This window comes from Coregonus lavaretus (assembly GCF_964263955.1).
Source record: "Coregonus lavaretus genome assembly, contig: HAP1_SCAFFOLD_698, whole genome shotgun sequence".
In the NCBI taxonomy this organism is placed as follows: Eukaryota; Metazoa; Chordata; class Actinopteri; order Salmoniformes; family Salmonidae; genus Coregonus; species Coregonus lavaretus.
Genome location: NW_028162637.1, coordinates 126063 through 136364, shown reverse-complemented (window position 1 = coordinate 136364; position 10302 = coordinate 126063).

Here is a 10302-nt window from a genome sequence, read left to right as displayed (position 1 = left end):
ACCTATTATATACTGTCCTGTAGACGTACCGTACAGTAGCTAACCATAACACCAAACCTATTCTATACTGTCCTGTCCTGTAGACGTACCGTACAGTAGCTAACCATAACACCAAACCTATTCTATACTGTCCTGTCCTGTAGACGTACCGTACAGTAGCTAACCATAACACCAAACCTATTATATACTGTCCTGTCCTGTAGACGTACCGTACAGTAGCTAACCATAACACCAAACCTATTCTATACTGTCCTGTAGACGTACCGTACAGTAGCTAACCATAACACCAAACCTATTCTATACTGTCCTGTCCTGTAGACGTACCATACAGTAGCTAACCATAACACCAAACCTATTCTATACTGTCCTGTCCTGTAGACGTACCGTAGAGTAGCTAACCATAACACCAAACCTATTCTATACTGTCCTGTCCTGTAGACGTACCATACAGTAGCTAACCATAACACCAAACCTATTCTATACTGTCCTGTCCTGTAGACGTACCATACAGTAGCTAACCATAACACCAAACCTATTCTATACTGTCCTGTAGACGTACCGTACAGTAGCTAACCATAACACCAAACCTATTCTATACTGTCCTGTCCTGTAGACGTACCGTACAGTAGCTAACCATAACACCAAACCTATTCTATACTGTCCTGTCCTGTAGACGTACCGTACAGTAGCTAACCATAACACCAAACCTATTCTATACTGTTCTGTCCTGTAGACGTACCGTACAGTAGCTAACCATAACACCAAACCTATTATATACTGTCCTGTAGACGTACCGTACAGTAGCTAACCATAACACCAAACCTATTATATACTGTCCTGTCCTGTAGACGTACCATACAGTAGCTAACCATAACACCAAACCTATTCTATACTGTCCTGTCCTGTAGACGTACCGTACAGTAGCTAACCATAACACCAAACCTATTCTATACTGTCCTGTCCTGTAGACGTACCGTACAGTAGCTAACCATAACACCAAACCTATTCTATACTGTCCTGTAGACGTACCGTACAGTAGCTAACCATAACACCAAACCTATTCTATACTGTCCTGTCCTGTAGACGTACCGTACAGTAGCTAACCATAACACCAAACCTATTCTATACTGTCCTGTAGACGTACCGTACAGTAGCTAACCATAACACCAAACCTATTCTATACTGTCCTGTCCTGTAGACGTACCGTACAGTAGCTAACCATAACACCAAACCTATTCTATACTGTCCTGTCCTGTAGACGTACCGTACAGTAGCTAACCATAACACCAAACCTATTCTATACTGTCCTGTCCTGTAGACGTACCGTACAGTAGCTAACCATAACACCAAACCTATTCTATACTGTCCTATCCTGTAGACGTACCGTACAGTAGCTAACCATAACACCAAACCTATTCTATACTGTCCTGTCCTGTAGACGTACCGTACAGTAGCTAACCATAACACCAAACCTATTCTATACTGTCCTGTCCTGTAGACGTACCGTACAGTAGCTAACCATAACACCAAACCTATTCTATACTGTCCTGTAGACGTACCGTACAGTAGCTAACCATAACACCAAACCTATTCTATACTGTCCTGTCCTGTAGACGTACCGTACAGTAGCTAACCATAACACCAAACCTATTCTATACTGTCCTGTCCTGTAGACGTACCATACAGTAGCTAACCATAACACCAAACCTATTCTATACTGTCCTGTCCTGTAGACGTACCGTACAGTAGCTAACCATAACACCAAACCTATTTTATACTGTCCTGTAGACGTACCGTACAGTAACTAACCATAACACCAAACCTATTCTATACTGTCCTGTCCTGTAGACGTACCGTACAGTAGCTAACCATAACACCAAAGCTATTCTATACTGTCCTGTAGACGTACCGTACAGTAGCTAACCATAACACCAAACCTATTCTATACTGTCCTGTCCTGTAGACGTACCGTACAGTATCTAACCATAACACCAAACCTATTCTATACTGTCCTGTAGACGTACCGTACAGTAGCTAACCATAACACCAAACCTATTCTATACTGTCCTGTAGACGTACCGTACAGTAGCTAACCATAACACCAAACCTATTCTATACTGTCCTGTAGACGTACCGTACAGTAGCTAACCATAACACCAAACCTATTCTATACTGTCCTGTCCTGTAGACTTACCGTACAGTAGCTAACCATAACACCAAACCTATTCTATACTGTCCTGTAGACGTACCGTACAGTAGCTAACCATAACACCAAACCTATTCTATACTGTCCTGTCCTGTAGACGTACTGTACAGTAGCTAACCATAACACCAAACCTATTCTATACTGTCCTGTCCTGTAGACGTACCATACAGTAGCTAACCATAACACCAAACCTATTCTATACTGTCCTGTCCTGTAGACATACCGTACAGTAGCTAACCATAACACCAAACCTATTATATACTGTCCTGTAGACGTACCGTACAGTAGCTAACCATAACACCAAACCTATTCTATACTGTCCTGTCCTGTAGACGTCCGTACAGTAGCTAACCATAACACCAAACCTATTCTATACTGTCCTGTAGACGTACCGTACAGTAGCTAACCATAACACCAAACCTATTCTATACTGTCCTGTCCTGTAGACGTACCGTACAGTAGCTAACCATAACACCAAACCTATTCTATACTGTCCTGTCCTGTAGACGTACCATACAGTAGCTAACCATAACACCAAACCTATTCTATACTGTCCTGTCCTGTAGACGTACCGTACAGTAGCTAACCATAACACCAAACCTATTCTATACTGTCCTGTCCTGTAGACGTACCGTACAGTAGCTAACCATAACACCAAACCTATTCTATACTGTCCTGTAGACGTACCGTACAGTAGCTAACCATAACACCAAACCTATTCTATACTGTCCTGTCCTGTAGACGTACCGTACAGTAGCTAACCATAACACCAAACCTATTCTATACTGTCCTGTAGACGTACCGTACAGTAGCTAACCATAACACCAAACCTATTCTATACTGTCCTGTCCTGTAGACGTACCGTACAGTAGCTAACCATAACACCAAACCTATTCTATACTGTCCTGTAGACGTACCGTACAGTAGCTAACCATAACACCAAACCTATTCTATACTGTCCTGTCCTGTAGATGTACCGTACAGTAGCTAACCATAACACCAAACCTATTCTATACTGTCCTGTCCTGTAGACGTACCATACAGTAGCTAACCATAACACCAAACCTATTCTATACTGTCCTGTCCTGTAGACGTACCGTACAGTAGCTAACCATAACACCAAACCTATTCTATACTGTCCTGTAGACGTACCGTACAGTAACTAACCATAACACCAAACCTATTCTATACTGTCCTGTCCTGTAGACGTACCGTACAGTAGCTAACCATAACACCAAACCTATTCTATACTGTCCTGTAGACGTACCGTACAGTAGCTAACCATAACACCAAACCTATTCTATACTGTCCTGTCCTGTAGACGTACCGTACAGTATCTAACCATAACACCAAACCTATTCTATACTGTCCTGTAGGCGTACCGTACAGTAGCTAACCATAACACCAAACCTATTCTATACTGTCCTGTAGACGTACCGTACAGTAGCTAACCATAACACCAAACCTATTCTATACTGTCCTGTCCTGTAGACGTACCATACAGTAGCTAACCATAACACCAAACCTATTCTATACTGTCCTGTCCTGTAGACGTACCGTACAGTAGCTAACCATAACACCAAACCTATTCTATACTGTCCTGTCCTGTAGACGTACCATACAGTAGCTAACCATAACACCAAACCTATTCTATACTGTCCTGTCCTGTAGACGTACCGTACAGTAGCTAACCATAACACCAAACCTATTCTATACTGTCCTGTCCTGTAGACGTACCGTACAGTAGCTAACCATAACACCAAACCTATTCTATACTGTCCAGTAGACGTACCGTACAGTAGCTAACCATAACACCAAACCTATTCTATACTGTCCTGTCCTGTAGACGTACCGTACAGTAGCTAACCATAACACCAAACCTATTCTATACTGTCCTGTCCTGTAGACGTACCATACAGTAGCTAACCATAACACCAAACCTATTCTATACTGACCTGTCCTGTAGACGTACCGTACAGTAGCTAACCATAACACCAAACCTATTCTATACTGTTCTGTCCTGTAGACGTACCGTACAGTAGCTAACCATAACACCAAACCTATTCTATACTGTCCTGTCCTGTAGACGTACCGTACAGTAGCTAACCATAACACCAAACCTATTCTATACTGTCCTGTAGACGTACCGTACAGTAGCTAACCATAACACCAAACCTATTCTATACTGTCCTGTCCTGTAGACGTACCGTACAGTAGCTAACCATAACACCAAACCTATTCTATACTGTCCTGTAGACGTACCGTACAGTAGCTAACCATAACACCAAACCTATTCTATACTGTCCTGTAGACGTACCGTACAGTAGCTAACCATAACACCAAACCTATTCTATACTGTCCTGTAGACGTACCGTACAGTAGCTAACCATAACACCAAACCTATTCTATACTGTCCTGTCCTGTAGACGTACCGTACAGTAGCTAACCATAACACCAAACCTATTCTATACTGTCCTGTAGACGTACCGTACAGTAGCTAACCATAACACCAAACCTATTCTATACTGTTCTGTCCTGTAGACGTACCGTACAGTAGCTAACCATAACACCAAACCTATTCTATACTGTCCTGTCCTGTAGACGTACCATACAGTAGCTAACCATAACACCAAACCTATTCTATACTGACCTGTCCTGTAGACGTACCGTACAGTAGCTAACCATAACACCAAACCTATTCTATACTGTCCTGTAGACGTACCGTACAGTAGCTAACCATAACACCAAACCTATTCTATACTGTCCTGTCCTGTAGACGTACCGTACAGTAGCTAACCATAACACCAAACCTATTCTATACTGTCCTGTCCTGTAGACGTACCATACAGTAGCTAACCATAACACCAAACCTATTCTATACTGTCCTGTCCTGTAGACGTACCGTACAGTAGCTAACCATAACACCAAACCTATTCTATACTGTCCTGTCCTGTAGACGTACCGTACAGTAGCTAACCATAACACCAAACCTATTCTATACTGTCCTGTAGACGTACCATACAGTAGCTAACCATAACACCAAACCTATTCTATACTGTCCTGTAGACGTACCAAACAGTAGCTAACCATAACACCAAACCTATTCTATACTGTCCTGTCCTGTAGACGTACCGTACAGTAGCTAACCATAACACCAAACCTATTCTATACTGTCCTGTCCTGTAGACGTACCATACAGTAGCTAACCATAACACCAAACCTATTCTATACTGTCCTGTCCTGTAGACGTACCATACAGTAGCTAACCATAACACCAAACCTATTCTATACTGTCCTGTCCTGTAGACGTACCGTACAGTAGCTAACCATAACACCAAACCTATTCTATACTGTCCTGTCCTGTAGACGTACCGTACAGTAGCTAACCATAACACCAAACCTATTCTATACTGTCCTGTCCTGTAGACGTACCGTACAGTAGCTAACCATAACACCAAACCTATTCTATACTGTCCTGTAGACGTACCGTACAGTAGCTAACCATAACACCAAACCTATTCTATACTGTCCTGTCCTGTAGACGTACCGTACAGTAGCTAACCATAACACCAAACCTATTCTATACTGTCCTGTCCTGTAGACGTACCGTACAGTAGCTAACCATAACACCAAACCTATTCTATACTGTCCTGTCCTGTAGACGTACCGTACAGTAGCTAACCATAACACCAAACCTATTCTATACTGTCCTGTCCTGTAGACGTACCGTACAGTAGCTAACCATAACACCAAACCTATTCTATTCTGTCCTGTCCTGTAGACGTACCATACAGTAGCTAACCATAACACCAAACCTATTCTATACTGTCCTGTCCTGTAGACGTACCGTAGAGTAGCTAACCATAACACCAAACCTATTCTATACTGTCCTGTCCTGTAGACGTACCATACAGTAGCTAACCATAACACCAAACCTATTCTATACTGTCCTGTCCTGTAGACGTACCGTACAGTAGCTAACCATAACACCAAACCGTCAGTTTGACAGAACACAACAGAACACCACAGGCTACAGAGGGCAGAGTATATATATTCAACCCCAAATCAGAAACCATGGACACTACAGTATGCCAATAAGCCCTGATACAAAACAAGGAGATACATCTGTGTCTGTGTTATCAGGGGACTACTGTCATGCTGTTTCTAATTACACACTTCACAGGCTGTAAATTGCCTGTGTGAATTTGACTCTGGATGGGAGGAGGGTTCTTCATCTCTCCACAGACTAGGGGCTGACAGAACACCGTACACCACGTTGGCAGTGGGTTCTCTCCACAGAGTAGGGACTGACAGAACACCGTACACCACGTTGGCAGTGGGTTCTCTCCACAGACTGAGGCTGACAGAACACCGTACACCACGTTGGCAGTGGGTTCTCTCCACAGACTAGGGGCTGACAGAACACCGTACACCACGTTGGCAGTGGGTTCTCTCCACAGACTAGGGCTGACAGAACACCGTACACCACGTTGGCAGTGGGTTCTCTCCACAGACTAGGGCTGACAGAACACCGTACACCATGTTGGCAGTGGGTTCTCTCCACAGACTAGGGCTGACAGAACACCGTACACCACGTTGGCAGTGGGTTCCGCTGACAGAGACAGTGTGACTGGGGGTTCTATTAACACCCTCACATGTAGAACCCCAGGTCAGGATACAGGGTCTAAAAGGAGTCGATACCCAGCCCTCTCACGTAGACATCACCCTGATCTACACTGCAGGGGGCAGAGTGTTAATGGTACAGCCTTTATATAGCGATAATATTACAGTGTCTATAGCGATAATATTACAGTGTCTATAGTGATAATATTACAGTGTCTATAGTGATAATATTACAGTGTCTATAGTGATAATATTACAGTGTATATAGAGTGATAATATTACAGTGTCTATAGTGATAATATTACAGTGTCTATAGTGATAATATTACAGTGTATATAGAGTGATAATATTACAGTGTCTATAGTGATAATATTACAGTGTCTAGAGTGATAATATTACAGTGTCTATAGTGATAATATTACAGTGTATATAGAGTGATAATATTACAGTGTCTATAGTGATAATATTACAGTGTCTATAGTGATAATATTACAGTGTCTATAGTGATAATATTACAGTGTCTATAGTGATAATATTACAGTGTATATAGAGTGATAATATTACAGTGTCTATAGTGATAATATTACAGTGTATATAGTGATAATATTACAGTGTCTATAGTGATAATATTACAGTGTCTATAGTGATAATATTACAGTGTCTATAGTGATAATATTACAGTGTATATAGAGTGATAATATTACAGTGTCTATAGTGATAATATTACAGTGTCTATAGTGATAATATTACAGTGTCTATAGTGATAATATTACAGTGTATATAGAGTGATAATATTACAGTGTCTATAGTGATAATATTACAGTGTCTATAGTGATAATATTACAGTGTCTATAGTGATAATATTACAGTGTATATAGGGATAATATTACAGTGTCTATAGTGATAATATTACAGTGTCTATAGTGATAATATTACAGTGTCTATAGTGATAATATTACAGTGTATATAGTGATAATATTACAGTGTATATAGTGATAATATTACAGTGTCTATAGTGATAATATTACAGTGTATATAGGGATAATATTACAGTGTCTATAGAGATAATATTCCTGTGTCTATAGTGATAATATTACAGTGTCTATAGTGATAATATTACAGTGTCTATAGTGATAATATTACAGTGTCTATAGTGATAATATTACAGTGTCTATAGTGATAATATTACAGTGTCTATAGTGATAATATTACAGTGTCTATAGTGATAATATTACAGTGTATATAGTGATAATATTACAGTGTCTATAGTGATAATATTACAGTGTATATAGTGATAATATTCCTGTGTCTATAGTGATAATATTACAGTGTCTATAGTGATAATATTACAGTGTCTATAGTGATAATATTACAGTGTCTATAGTGATAATATTACAGTGTCTATAGTGATAATATTACAGTGTATATAGTGATAATATTACAGTGTCTATAGTGATAATATTACAGTGTATATAGAGTGTTAATATTACAGTGTATATAGAGTGTTAATATTACAGTGTCTATAGTGATAATATTACAGTGTCTATAGTGATAATATTACAGTGTCTATAGTGATAATATTACAGTGTCTATAGTGATAATATTACAGTGTCTATAGTGATAATATTACAGTGTCTATAGTGATAATATTACAGTGTATATAGAGTGATAATATTACAGTGTCTATAGTAATAATATTACAGTGTCTATAGTGATAATATTACAGTGTCTATAGTGATAATATTACAGTGTCTAGAGTGATAATATTACAGTGTCTATAGAGATAATATTACAGTGTCTATAGTGATAATATTACAGTGTATATAGAGTGATAATATTACAGTGTCTATAGTGATAATATTCCAGTGTCTATAGTGATAATATGACAGTGTCTAGAGTGATAATATTACAGTGTCTATAGAGATAATATTACAGTGTCTATAGTGATAATATTACAGTGTCTATAGTGATAATATTACAGTGTATATAGTGATAATATTACAGTGTCTATAGTGATAATATTACAGTGTCTATAGTGATAATATTACAGTGTCTATAGTGATAATATTACAGTGTCTATAGTGATAATGTTACAGTGTCTATAGTGATAATATTACAGTGTCTATAGTGATAATGTTACAGTGTCTATAGTGATAATATTACAGTGTCTATAGTGATAATATTACAGTGTATATAGAGTGATAATATTACAGTGTCTATAGTGATAATATTCCAGTGTCTATAGTGATAATATTACAGTGTCTAGAGTGATAATATTACAGTGTCTATAGAGATAATATTACAGTGTCTATAGTGATAATATTACAGTGTCTATAGTGATAATATTACAGTATATATCGTGATAATATTACAGTGTCTATAGTGATAATATTACAGTGTCTATAGTGATAATATTACAGTGTCTATAGTGATAATATTACAGTGTCTATAGTGATAATGTTACAGTGTCTATAGTGATAATATTACAGTGTCTATAGTGATAATGTTACAGTGTCTATAGTGATAATATTACAGTGTCTATAGTGATAATATTACAGTGTCTATAGAGTGATAATATTACAGTGTATATAGAGTGATAATATTACAGTGTCTATAGTGATAATATTACAGTGTCTATAGTGATAATATTACAGTGTCTATAGTGATAATATTACAGTGTATATAGAGTGATAATATTACAGTGTCTATAGTGATAATATTACAGTGTCTATAGTGATAATATTACAGTGTATATAGAGTGATAATATTACAGTGTCTATAGTGATAATATTACAGTGTCTATAGTGATAATATTACAGTGTCTATAGTGATAATATTACAGTGTCTATAGTGATAATATTACAGTGTCTATAGTGATAATATTACAGTGTATATAGAGTGATAATGGTTCTACATCGAGTGTTAACAGATTGTCAATGGAAGGTGAGATAGATATGTCATAGAGTTGGACTTACGCCACTCGTAGTGTCTCCAGTCTCCAGAGGGAGCGGGCGTGGATGGACACAGCTCCCCCCTCGTAGTGCACCGTCCTGGGGAAGAAAAAAGACGTGAGTCGGGGTAGTGGTGGTGGGTGGATGTGGTTATCAGCCATGCCTCCACCACAGACCAGACCATTACACTGGTCTGTATCAGAGCCTGCTGCTAATGTCCTCATATAGCACATATTCACACATACACACTTCACAACAGGAAAATGATAAATCTATGGGCAACTTATTTCACATCCTTCCATGTTTTGCGGCTGTGTTTCTCTGTGGATAGTGAGGGCAGTATCTTGGCCTGCAGCAGTGGATAGTGAGGGCAGTATCTTGGCCTGCAGCAGTGGATAGTGAGGGCAGTATCTTGGCCTGCAGCAGTGGATAGTGAGGGCAGTATCTTGGCCTGCAGCAGTGGATAGTGAGGGCAGTATCTTGGCCTGCAGCAGTGGATAGTGAGGGCAGTATCTTGGCCTG